This window comes from Pezoporus flaviventris, unplaced genomic scaffold (genome assembly GCF_033815535.1).
Source record: "Pezoporus flaviventris isolate CSIRO_AGI_PZ_B2104156 unplaced genomic scaffold, CSIRO_AGI_Pfla_v1 ptg000018l, whole genome shotgun sequence".
Lineage (NCBI taxonomy): Eukaryota > Metazoa > Chordata > Aves > Psittaciformes > Psittacidae > Pezoporus > Pezoporus flaviventris.
Genome location: NW_026892566.1, coordinates 640,072 through 653,869, shown reverse-complemented (window position 1 = coordinate 653,869; position 13,798 = coordinate 640,072). Strand labels below are relative to the sequence as shown.

Genomic DNA, 13,798 nt, shown 5'->3' with positions numbered 1-13,798 from the left:
CAGGTTCCCATGAGGGCTGTGAACCCCAAGGCAAGACAGAAGTGCCTACCTCATGAACTGACATTTTGACTCAAACAAGACAACACATCAGAGACTAGTGCCCTAAGTGGGCATTTGGGTAACAGAAGTACAGATTACACCAAGATTCCAGAATTAAATCCACATCTCCCAAACTAAGGTCTAGTGTGCTGGCCACTTCTCCAGAGAGCACCAGAATTTAGCTTCTTCCAGCACAGCAGCTATAACCAAGAGGCTTACACAACTGCATCCACTTTGTACAACTTACGACTCTGCAAGGCCTTAATAAGGTCTCAAGGCACAGGTACTTGGTGAGCACCCTCACCGTAACTTCCACAAGTCCTAGAAAGGAAAAAGCACTCTTCATCTGTGCAACTTCAAATGAGACTGAGGAGGAAGCAATTCTGTTGAGATTGGCCTAGACAAAAGGCAACTGTGGACAAATGCAAGAAATTTTTTATCCTGCTGCTAGAAACCTAGTTGCAGATAATATCATATCATACACAAAGAATGAGAAGTAATGTTCATTCTGCGGTCAAAACAACTCACACAGAGCTTGCAAAACCCATAGAAGCAAATCTGGTATTCCTGTCTCAAACTTTCAAGAAGTGAAAAAACTTATTTTCTAGAGGTCTAGGAAAGAGGGAAAACTGCCACCCAAACAATGATAATTTCATAAGAATAACAGTATTTCTCTTTTAAAGAGGTTGTTTAACCTGAAAAGCCTGAATTGTTACAAAAAGGTGTCATGAAAAGCATTAGCAGCGCAGAGAGCTCAAGCAACTCACCTGTGGCCACAAAGCAAAGCAAAACAAAAGCAGAGATGAGAATACTGCCACCAGACCCCACACTTCAGTCTCCTGGTTTAAGCACCGTTAAACTCTGTAGCAATCACAAGCAATGCAGGATCAGCAGTGGAGGTGTGAGCTTTGAACCTGCTGCCTGGGACATAGGATCGTTAACAGTAGAGACACACAGACACTAAAAGCAGGTCTTTCATAACCTCCCCACAGAAGACATTTCTCTCTCATTTGCCAAATGAATATCAGACATCAGGTTTCCTATTCCATCTAAAAAGTCAATCAGTGAGAAATGCTTTCGTCTTCAAAAATGAGCCAGCTCACATCGTAAGGGTTACATTGACTTCTTGTTGCTAACAATGGAATTTGAGAGCTTCTGTGTCAGCAGGCAACAATTTAATTAGGACCACAAGCAACAGTATTTGGGTGGCAATTCTTGGCAAGATCCTTGTTGTGGTTTAAAACCAGGCAGAGGGCTCGTTCACTCACTCCCCCCCCGCCTTCTTGCCCTCCCCCTACTCCTGAAGGGACGGAGAGGAGAATCGAAAAGAGTGCAACTCCCACAGGTTGAGATAAGAACAGTTTAGTAACTAAGGTATAACACAAATCACTACTGCTACCACCAATAATAATAATGATAAAGGAAATAACAAGGGAAGAGAATACAACACCTCACCACCAGCCGACCAATAACTTGACTCCCCCAACCCAACCAAGCACTGACCCATACCTCCTCCAACCCTGCAGAATCCCTGCCCTTCCGGGTAACTCTCAGTTACATCCTGGGCATGACATGCTGTGGTATGGAATACCTCTTTGGTCAGTTCGGGTCAGGTGTCCTGTCTCTGCTTCCTCCCGGCTTCCCCTCCTCCCTGGCAGAGCATGAGGCTCACAAAGTCCTTGGCCAAACCAAAACATCATTGTTATCAACTCTGCTCCCAAGCCAAAAGTCAAAACACTGCACTGCACCAGCTACCAAGGAGGAGAAAAATGACGGCTACTGCTGAACCCAGGACAATCCTCTACTAGTTTACATCACTTTACACACACTATCTGGCCTTAGGTTAGGTAGTAAGCAGGTTTTGGCCTCGTTTCTCCAGTGCTTACCAATTCTGAAAGCAACTAGTACATTGCTTTCAACATGGCCATCCACCTGCGCTCTAAATAACAACTATTAGTATGACAGACGTACTTCAAGATCCTCCTTCACGCTAATCCAGCACTAGCTTAACTCCTTTTACCTCTTTGAGGAGCATGTCAAATTTTGCAAAACTGATACTAAAGGATAGTGCCAAAACATCAGGAAGCAATGAAACAGTCTCATGGAATCTATCAGCCTGCCACCTCTGATCCAGATGAAACGGAGACACATAGCATCTCAGTCACCCACAGAATCCTTAAGGCAGCAGGCACACAGCTACAGAACACCGAATAGGTGTTTTCTAAAGTTCCCAACCTCACAAAAGACTGGAGACAGAGACAACCAGTGGAAAAGGATTCCACCTGTTTTAGCACAGGCTGACAATAAAATACATATTCACAGCCCGCTTTACCTGCTGCTATTAAGACAGCTATTGACATAACCCTATACTAGGTTCTGTCTGCTGTACTAACTGCTACACAGGGAAGGGAGCCTGAATCTTGCTACGACAAGAGCTGGAGTGAATACAGTGTTACGTTTGAGGCTGGCTTCCCAACTAATTAGGCAAAAAGGTAAGGGATTTCTAAAGGTATTTAGCTTTGGCACTAGGACTGTGCATATGTATTTTTCAAAAGTCAGTGTATTATGTGCTGCACCCTTCTGAATGCTCTGCTATGAACAGCTGAGCAGATGATGATTTTGAAAGACCTGGCCCAGAAGTAACATAGTAAGCCCTGAAATCCTTCTTCAGAGTAACAATTTTTCCTCTTCTGTAAGAGCTGAACTCCCAAGATGTATTTCTGAGCCACAGGTGGGCCCTTCCCTACCAGTCAGGGTTCGACTATAGGGGACAGTCTCTCAGAGAGTCAAGAACTAGCTTACAAAGTACTCAGCAACACGAATCGAACTGTTTTCCAAGGTCTTCACTGCCTCCTTAGACATTTACATGCAGCCACATTCTGACACATGGCTTGGCCTTTTATAAGCTTCCTTTGTGTCACAACATGCCCAGCTGTTTTCAAAACCTGTCCCAGGTCACAGAGGAGCAATGCCTGCCTACCAGAATGACCACAACAACTGGTTCTTGTTACTTGTAGCATGCTTTAAAGGCTCACTAGTGAAAACAAGCACAGCTTCAGTACAACAGAAGACGTCAAGCTTGCATGCACCACAGCTGGACTGACCCGAAGAAACACGTGAAAGAGACTGTGGTACGGACTTAGGGAAGAGCAATTTCTTAAATGTCAAATATAACACTCAATATGAAATACAGTCCTCTATTTTAACAAAAAAAAACAACTAACAGCTTCTACTGGAAGATTGCAAAATACATGAAGCATTTAAACTTTCAACATCATACCGAATGTCCCCTTTTTTACCCCTACAAAAAAAGCCAAATCCTAGTCCATTCTTTAGCAAAAGCAAACACACAAGGTAATTTGCTTTGTCACGGCCAATGTCCAAAAATCCATAGTCCATATTGGCAGATATTTCTTTTTTTTAGCTCTCAAAGAATGAGCTTTTCTCTAGTGGAATCTCGAAATAACAGAACATCCTGCTAAAATAATAATTGCGACATTTGAGCTCAATTCATGCCATTAAGCTTTGATCTCTGAGCAACTACAGTATCATCAGTACCGAGTCTGCAAAAGGCTCTGTTACACAGCCTCAGCCTCTTTTTCCAGCTGATGACGCATCCCACTTAAGGACATTATCTTTGCAACTAGGAAAAACAGTGAAGTATTTCACATTGGAAAAGGTACTTTTCTGCTTGGCAGCAGGTTCAAGTAGGAGAAGGAAGACAGCGCTTCCCCATGAAAGTCATCAGCCTCATCAACTTCTAGGAAAAGAAAGCCATGAGCTCAGATGGTGGTCAGACAGAAACACTTTGCACCACAACCTTTCCATAGCACATCCTGGTCATTGGATCACTTCAGACAAAGCAGCCACAGATATGGTTTAACAAAGTTTAACGCTGAGAGGTGCTCCACGATCCTACTGCACAGTACAGGGAGCATCAATGGTGTGCTTGTATCTTCTATTGAGCAAAGTTACCAAGCCTTGCAGGTTGGCCATCACCTCCATTAGGATATTTTGGAAAGGAGTGTCTTACACATAGAATCATAGAATAATTAGGGTTGGAAAGGACCTTAAGATCACGTAGTTCCAACCCCCCTGCCGTGGGCAGGGACACCTTACGCTAAATCGTATCGCCCAGGCGTTGTCCAACCTGGTCTTGGACACTGCCAGGGATGGAGCATTCACAACCTCCCTGGGCAACCCATTCCAGTGCCTCACCACCCTTACAGGAAAGAATTTCCTCCTTATATCCAATCTAAACTTCCCCTGTTTCAGTTTGAACCCGTTACCTCTTGTCCTATCACTAGAGTCCCTAATGAAGAGTCCCTCCCCAGCATCCCTATAGGCCCCCTTCAGATACTGGAAGGCTGCTAGGAGGTCTCCACGCAGCCTTCTCTTCTCCAGGCTGAACAGCCCCAACTTCCTCAGCCTGTCTTCATACAGGAGGTGCTCCAGTCCCCTGATCATCCTCGTGGCCCTTCTCCGGACTTGTTCCAACAGTTCCATGTCCTTTTTATGTTGAGGACACCAGAACTGCACACAATACACCAAGTGAGGTCTAACAAGAGCAGAGAAGAGGGCAGGATCACCTCCTTTGACCTGCTGGTCACGCTCCTTTTGATGCAGCCCACCAGGATACAGTTGGCTTTCTGGGCTGTGAGTGCACACTGAAGTTGGCTCATGTTCATTTTCTCATCAACCAACATCCCCAAGTCCTTCTCCACAGGGCTGCTTTGAATCTTTTCTCTGCCCAACCTGTAGCTGGGGCTGGGATTGCTTCAACCCAGGGGTAGGACCCTGCACTTGTCATGGTTAAACTTCATGAGGTTGGCATCAGCCCACCTCACAAGCGTGTCAAGGTCCCTCTGGATGGCATTCCTTCCCTCCAGGGTATCAACTGAACCACACAGCTTGGTGTCATCAGCAAACTTGCTGAGGGCGCACTCAATCCCACTGTCCATGTCAAAGATGTTGAACAAGACCGGTCCCAACAGCGATCCCTGAGGGACACCACTCATTACTGGTCTCCAGCCAGACACTGAGCCATTGACCACAACTCTTTGTGTGCGGCCATCCAGACAGTTCTTTATCCACCGAGTGGTCCATCCATCAAATTGATGTCTCTCCAATTGAGAGACAAGGATGTCGTGCAGGACAGTGTTGAACGCTCTGCACAAGTCCAGGTAGATGACATCAACTGCTCTACCCCTGTCCATCAGTTCTGTAGCCCCATCATAGAAGGCCATCAGATTGGTCAGGCAGGATTTCCCCTTAGTGAAGCCATGCTGGCTGTCACCAAGCACCTTGTTGATTTTCATGTGCCTTAGCATGCCTTCCAGGAGAATCTGCTCCAAGATTTTGCCAGGCACAGAGGTGAGACTGACTGGTCTGTAATTCCCTGGGTCATCCATTTTCCCCTTCTTGAAAATGGGGGTTATATTTCCCTTTTTCCAGTCGTCAGGAACTTCACCTGACTGCCATGATTTCTCAAATATGATGGCCAGTGGCTTCACAACTTCATTTGCCAGCTCCTTCAGGACCCACGGATGGATCTCATCAGGACCCATGGACTTGTGCATGTTCAGATTTTTAAGATGCTCCCAAACTAGTTCCTCTCCAACAGTGGGCCCAAGGTCTTCATTCTCACAGTCCCTGTGTCTGCCTTCCAAGACTTGCGTGGTTTGGTCAGAGCCTTTGCCAGTGAAGACAGAGGCAAAGAAGTCACTCAGAACCTCAGCCTTCTCCAAATCCTGTGTAGCCAGTTCTCCTGAGAGCTTCCTGAGGGGGCCTACATTCTCCCTAGTCTGTTTTTTATTTGCTATGTACCTGTAGAATCCCTTCCTGTTATCTTTAATACCTCTAGCGAAGTTTAATTCTAACTGAGCCTTAGCTTTCCTAACCTGGTCCCTAGCTCCCCGGACAACATCCCTGCACTCTTCCCATGCCACCTGTCCTTGCTTCCTACTTATTATAAGCCTCTTTTTTCAACTGAATTTTCCTCAGGAGCTCCTTATCCATCCAGGTCTCCTGGCCCTCCTGCTGCACTTCCTTCTAGTTGGGATGCAACACTCCTGAGCTTGTAGCAGGTGATCCTGAATATCAACCAAGAGTCTTGGGCCCCTCTGCCCTCTAGGGCTGTATCCCATGGAACCTTCCTAAGCAGGTTCCTGAAGAGGCCAAAGTCTGCTCTTTTGAAGTCCAGGGCAGTGAGCTTGCTGCACGCTCTTCTCACTGTCCTGAGGATCTCAAATTCAAGCATCTCATGATCACTGCATCCAAGACTGCCCTGGAGAGTCACATTTCCAACGAGCCCTTCCCTGTTGGTGAGCATGAGGTCAAGCATGGCACCTCTCCTTGTCGGCTCCTCTGTTACTTGCAGAAGGAAGTTGTCTTCTACACAATCGAGGAACCTCCTGGATTGCTTGTGCTGGGCCGTACCGTCCTTCTGACAGACATCAGGGTGGTTGAAGTCACCCATGAGAACAAGGGCCTGCGAGCGTGAGGCTTTTCCTATCTGTCTATGGAGTGCTTCATCTGCAGGTTCTCCTTGATCGGCTGGTCTGTAACAGATCCCCACAGTAATGTCTCCCATAGCTATATTCCCTTTAACCCTGACCCACAAACTCTCTGTGGACTGCTCACCTGTCCCCAGACAGAGTTTTTATCTTGGTTTTGTAACTTGGTCTTTATTTTGGGAGAAGACATGGACACAAACTGCACACAGTACAAGATTAAACTGCTGTTTGAGGTGTATGTCTGCCCTGTAACATCAAAAGAACCTTTACTGTTAGTTTCCTTTTAATCTTTGCTATTTGGGACCATCATGCCATAAACCAGCATGTACATTCACAAGCAGAGCAGAATACAACATGGCTTATACTGTTGAAAATATCCCAGTGTTGCCTTTGAGATTCACTGGCATAAAGAAGAAGCTGACTGTTAAGCTTGATACCTACACAACCACACTGATATTTGATGCATAGATATAAGTAACAGCAGATGAAATGAAAATATCCCTAAACTACACAGAAAAACATTAGCCAAGAAAAAGCCCTTAGCACGATGAAAGAAAATGACATTGCTGGAAAAAAAAGCAATAAACTGGCAAAGGCAGTATTTAGCATCCACTGTCAGCCTGAGCAGAGTCTGATCCTTTAAAGCCTACAACAAGACCTTGGCTCCCACATGGCTACCATCTAACTGTATGGATTTGGAAGTCAGTAATTCACTGAAGCGATAAACAGATGTCTAAGTACTTTTGAAAGCAGTTAAGTGTCAGCTATGGAGAAGAATGGATTTCTGCTCCATCTTGGCAACCGATACAGAGTTCAATAACCACTTATCTCTATGGTTATTCATAAAAGAATATGAAAATAATTGGCACACATGATAAGGAAGCCCGGGTGCCTGCTGTGGCACAGGGCAGCTAGCATGGAGCAGTGCCAGAAAGTGTGTGCCAATCTTCCCTTTTTTGCCTGATCCACAGAGGGAGCAGTTGTTCCACACACTTTATATTCTGTAACTCCAGCTGTATAACCCATACCCCCACTGCTGCTGAAGCTACAACCCATCGGCTCAGCCCAACAGTTAGACTTGCAAAGCAGGCTAACGTACAGCTATTTTAACATCATGCACAGATAGATCTAAGAGAAAGATGGCAGAATTTATTCATGTCCTAAGCTACATCTCATTATGCAGAAAGATTCAGGACAGAGCTCCATATGTTTGCTCTAATAGTTTCAAGGAACCAAGCACAGGCGAAGAGCTGCTGCCTACCAAATTTCAAGCAAATGGCTCAGAACAGAAAAAGCTTCAGGTAAGCACAGAAGTGGCATGAAATACCGAAAGGAACAGCAGTAAGCTTGCATGACAGAATTGTGAACAAAAGTTCTGCAAGCTTTTAGTAGCTACAGGATCCAAACAACTTATTTATTCTTTTTATTGAGGTTAGGCTATCCTTAATGATGCTGAGAAAGTTCCAAAAGAGCGAAAGCCTACTCCCACAGACAACCAAATTGACTGTAATTATGTCTGCTTTTATGTATAAATACATTTGGGAAGATAGAGGTAGTAGTGTGGAAAATTAAAAGCAGGTCACAAGAACTAAGAATTAAGGTCTGGAAGACATGGCAATCAGGAGAACAGCAAAATAACATGCCAAAAATATGATCTAAAAAAAATCTGAAAACAGATTGTGTACAGGTGATGGTATCAGTTTACTAAAAGAAGGAAGCAAGTCCAGATCTCTCCAGAGACAGTAGGAAAACTCTTAGTGATGAATACTTAAATACAGGTTTGAGAAAGCTGGGAAGCAAAGCAGTATGAGTTACTGCTCTGGTTTAATAGAGTAAAGAATAATTAAAATGTCTAAAATACTTTTAAACAAAGAAATTAGATAAGAACCACACTGCCTATTAGTAAAACAAAAATGCAAAATGCAGGATCAATTTAGTTTATTAAATACGAATGTTTCATTTAGGGGAGGAGTAGGTTTTGAACTTGGACTCCTGTACCACTACCAGAATGAAATGCCTGTGTGTCTGTGCTCAGAAAAAAAAATTGGTGCTGTTTTGTTTTTCGGTTGAGGATTCAGAATTTATTAATCCATTCAAATTTGTTCCTAATTCTGCTTTTATAGCAGCCATAGGCAGACTCTTGTTACGGGAGCATAGTTACAATATGGGAAAGAGGAAAAAAGCCATCAATAGATCCCTGGAATAGCAGTATATTCCCCATGAATACAGCTCTCAGACAAAGAATACATCATAATTCGTTTGTTTCTTTTGAAGGAAAAAAAAAAAAAATCATCACTGGAAAAACAGACACTACATCTGAAAACCTGGGACTTAAGCCCAGGTTGCTGACACTAGCAACAGTGTCTTTAAAAAGATGCGTTACCTGCCACAGGTGAGAAAAAGCACACTTTCACTCCTATTTGTGAAAAGGACAATCTTTTGTCATGTCATTGCTACAACCGTGTTGAAAGCACGTAAGAGGAAAGAAGGGCAAGCCTTTAAGAAGATGGGCACAGGTGCTGGGAACCAGGTTCTCCTGCTTCCTAGCCCTGCTCTTTTCACCTACATCACCACCACCGCTGCCCTGAGAGTGTCCACATGGCTCAATTTGAGCATTTACTAAGCTAAATCAAGAACGCTAATGAGTATTAGTTGCACGGTGCGCTTGCCTGCTCCTGGTAACAAGCATTCACTTGGAAATGTGGAAGTAAAGCTGCACATTGTTCCAGGGAGCCAAGCAAGTAGGATGGCAACAGGTTTTGGTCACCTCTATCTTCCGCACAGCCCTGCCTGTTATTTGCTAAAAAGGAAACCACATCTCCAGAGCGATCTATGAACTGTGTGTTCTGTGATCTCTGCCGATCTCTGACTTTGTTTGTTCTTTTCCCAGAGAATGACCTTGTTATCTAGCCCAAACCAGAACAGCCTTGGAAAGGCTCTTCCATTCTCCGTTTTCTGTCTTAATAGCAATTGTTCCCTAACAAAGTTAGCATAACACAAACCCATCTCATCATATTAGACTCTAATTAGAGTTCTGCTAAGCAACACTCCTCCAGAAAATAACACAAGAGGAAAAAGGTTAGCTTGTGTGTGGATATGTACGACATTCAGACTGATGTGCATTCTTACTATCTATGATCAAGCTTTTTCACTAATAACACAGTGAATAAAGGTCTGAATGCTCCCGTTTTTCCTACAGTGTTAGCCTGTTGTGTCAGGAAAGCTGCATCAACAGTTTTCCATCCTACACTGTCTCCCTCTCAGTCCTTGAGGCAAGCTCACATGCTTTCCCCCCCCCCAGTGACAAACACTAAAAAAGACAAGACTAGCTTTTCTGCCACACATTTTAGAAAATTAGACAAAAAAAAAAAGAAAAATAGAGAACAGGGTGCTTCAGTTAGTAGTTCACATCACATTAATTCATCTGAGCTGCTCTGTGTGACTTTTCCATGACCAATAGAAATACATGAAATGTACCTACAGAACATGAAATATTTCAACGTTTTTGTGGCAATCATCTTTTGTACACTGCAAGTGGAGTCTCGCCACGGTGTTCTTAATCTATACTCTTAGTACCAGTAAACTGCAGAGGTACATCCCCATTAACTGCACAGAAAACTTTCAAGCACTCAAGTTCAGATCTTCATCCAGAGACTGCATTTCTACTAACACTGACCTGGAAAAGTGGGTAGAGCCCCTACCTGCCTCAGATAAACGATGACAATGTGTCACATGTATAAAATGTCTTATTAAACAGTGGATCCTGACTCTAGCCCCTCTCACAGCAGGGGTCACCCAGAATAACCAGCCTAATAGAAACCCTGTGGTGTTTGGTCAGCATTGGCCTCTGGACTTATTTCAAGATCTGGTGTGTTGCCCAGCCGAGGAGATCTATATAAACACCAAGGGTGCCTGCTCTGAAGTTACTTAAACAAAGTGGTAGTCTGGTTCCCTTTCTGCTCTTCTCCTGTCATCATCTTTGTGCTGGCACCAGTGCTCGCAAAGCTATGAGAAGACTCTAAATACAGGATGCTAAAAAAAAAAAAAAAAAAACCACCAAAAAAAAACCAATCACCAAGCAAAAAGAGTCTGCTCTCAGTCATTCACCACGGGCTGGTGAACTCCAGTGCCAGCACAGAGAATGAGATGGATGAGGAGAGAACAGAACGGGCAGTCAGGGGAAAATGAAGCAGGTCCATTACTAGCTCACTAGCAACCTTTAATTACTCTGGATTAAAGTTCTGAAGGAACCACACCCCAAGAAATATTCTGCCTTCATGGTGCAATGCATGTAATAAACACTAGCAGAGCTGATCACATATGGCCACAGATGGATGAGCTCAAGACCCATCCTCCTCCTGCTGTGTCTTTGTGGGTCTGACTCTGCCAGGTGAACTCACTGGTGAGAAAACAGGCTTGCAGAGATGAAGGCAAGGAGACTTGCTTCATGAATTGTGTGTATTACACTTGACTAAAACCTGAAAACACTCCAGCCCAGAACCTGGTTAGCTGCTTTCTCCCAGTCACTAAGGCTTGTGACTTGAACCACAGCAGACCGTTTTACCCTCACAAAGCCAGTTCAGCTTATAGAATGCTAGAGTAAAGGCTACTCCTGGACAAAGACCAAAATAGTTTTGCTTACCTTTTTTTTAAAACTCCTGGGATTTCATTTTCTGTAATTCTGCATTTCACCAGGAGCCACTCTTATTTACACTGTAATGGTAGAAGTTGAATTTGGTGTGCCGGTCCAAATCTATGCTTACACCAATAGCATCAGGCAACAAGTGTTTTTGAAAACAAATTTTGCTTTACAAAAAGGTTTGCCAGCAGCTGCCTGTGGCAAACTGATTTATCAAAGTGCCTCAATCTCACTGGGTGACACTATTAAGAAACTTTCAACATACTTGCTCGCACTGCTATGCAGATGTATTCAGAGGAAATTTGGAACTGATATCCAAAGGATTACCACAACTCTTGCAAATGCCAAAATCTAACATATAGCTAGCTACACGAGGTGTTTGTTTCACATCATGTGGCTAAGTGCACTGCAGCAGCAACTTATCTGGGAAAAATTACTGTGAATGGTTGGGACTAGCTGCTTGATTATTAGACTCGAACCTAGATGATAGTAGTTGTGATCTCTTGCAACACAGAGGCTAGCAGGTATCTCCCCAAAACACCTACAGTGAGCATAAGAAAAGCAGTGATTTTTATCATTTTTTAAAGCCACGCATTCTCAACTTATCAGGTTCAACTTTAATTCTCTTATGCTTCACAATACCAAACTTTTATCCATACATTGTCAAGACCTGACTACTAATTTTTACCCGCATAATCAGCCCTACCAAATTATCATTACATGAGAAATAAGGTACTCCATAACACCGCAGGCATCATGCCCTTACTTGTCCAGACCCTAGCAGATACAGATGGTTTCACACCCCTCTCACATAAATTAATTCACGTTTGCACAGTGAATTGTGAAGACCCACCAACAGCACTTTTATCTGTTACACCAGTAACACACTGCAGAGTCCCAGGCAGTATCCATTTATCTGAATAGCTTAATCAGGCAGTGATTTGTGTTACAGGAAAGTCTCAGCATGCAGTCCCACTCCCACTTTTTAGGTAGGCAAGCTGTGCCATAAGGGCCACGCACAAAAAGCATTTGCACTGAATGCATACTACCATGACCCTCTTTCAAAACTGAGCGAGACTGCGCCATTACAAAAGCCTTTCTACAGCCATCTGTTGTTAATGGAACATCCTCAAGATATGACTGCTCTCTGCAGTACAAGCACCAACTCATTTTCAAAGCACCTCCAAAATGAACTTTGTTAATCCAGATTGGTAGTTTTCAATAAACTGCAACTCATCTTTAGGCTTCAATTTAGAGCATGTTCACAAGTATGTAAACACATGTTTACATTCCTCTCACTTCAGCAAGAGCTATTCCAACACACTAAAGATCAACTTTGATCCTTCAAATGAGTTATTTGTATAACCTTAAGATGTCCAAGGCAGGCAGCTGTGGGGATGGGGGTGGAGGGAAGGCAGCACTTCCGATTTAAAACATGCAAAAATACTGTTTAATATGAAATTTCAATTTATAATTGGAGTATTTCCCTGATACATTTTAAGCATCTGGGCAGCTGTGCACCTCCAGAACTAAGCAGCAGTTATTTTGAAACAGGCTGATGATATGTTGTAATGTAGCAGTCCAGACTTAACAACAGCCTGGCATGCAGAAGCAGGATTTGTTGTGTGCAGCTGAACCCCCTTGCCCATCATAAAAGCGGCCGTATCGATAGTTTATTTTTACACCACCCCCCCCCATCCCAAGGTCCTGTCCTCCCCCTTTTCCGCCTCCTCGTCCCTATCCCTCTCCCCGGAATTTATTCGCGTAGGAGCGAAAGGGGTGAAAACCCTCCCGTTATCTTGTAGCACCCACCAGGGCTGGAAGCGGCGGTGGTGGTAAGGTGAGCCACCCTATACGAGCGCTGCCAAGTCAAAGTCGCCTCGCTCAGGATCAGCTAAAATAAAATAATTATACATGTAAAAAAACAAAATAAGAACACACAGAAATTCCTAAAAATCCCCGCCCCAAACCAGCCAAACAAAACCAAAACACACACACACGAAACAACAAAAAAAAAAACAAAAACCAAAACCAAAACCAACAAACAAACAAAACACCAAAAAACAAACCAAAACCGAAAAAAAACAACTAAGACCAAAAAAAACCACCACTATTAACCCCCTCCCGATCCCCCGCTACCCCATAACCCATCTACCAAGCCACGCCAGGCACAGCGGGCGGCAGCACGCCAGAAATCCAAAACAAAACAAAATAACACTAAACCCCAACCACTTCTTCGCTTTGTTCGTCCCGCTCCATGCCGCCTGCCCCTACAGCAGTCCGCCGAGCGCCCGTCCGGCTCTGCTCTCCCTCCGCTGCCTACCTCCCTGCCAGCAGCCGCCGTCGCTCCCGCGGACAGCTCAGCGCAGCTCACTTCACTTCACTTACTTCGGCCCTGCCCAGCTCAGCTCAGCCAAGACGAGCCGAGCCGAGCCGAGCGCAGTCTGAGCCGAGAGCTGCCGAGCCTCCGCTCCGCTCTCTGCGACCCACCCCCGACGCCGACTCCAGTACCACTGCCGGTAACCCGCGCCCTGCAGCGGCTCTTATAGGGCGGCGCGGAGCGTCCGCGGCGGGGTCGCCTGCCCCTTTCCCTGCTGGGGCCGCC

The 13,798-nt window shown here is 44.6% G+C and overlaps 1 protein-coding gene across 4 annotated transcripts in view; it reads right to left on the bottom strand.

Annotated features, from left to right (window-relative positions):
• Positions 1 to 13,579, bottom strand: part of ABCA1 (ATP binding cassette subfamily A member 1) — a 97,359-nt gene extending 83,780 nt beyond the window's left edge. For 2 of the 4 annotated variants that reach the window (XM_061454998.1, XM_061455001.1), the window contains exons 1-2: positions 13,517 to 13,579; positions 13,006 to 13,087 (exon numbers count right to left, since the gene is read on the bottom strand). The gene's annotated coding sequence lies outside the window, so the exon portion shown is untranslated. Of the gene's footprint in view, positions 1 to 806; positions 949 to 13,005; positions 13,088 to 13,516 lie in introns of those variants that run through there. The other 2 variants (XM_061455000.1, XM_061454999.1) reach the window with 2 other exon arrangements.
• Between the last annotated feature and the right edge of the window lie 219 nt (positions 13,580 to 13,798).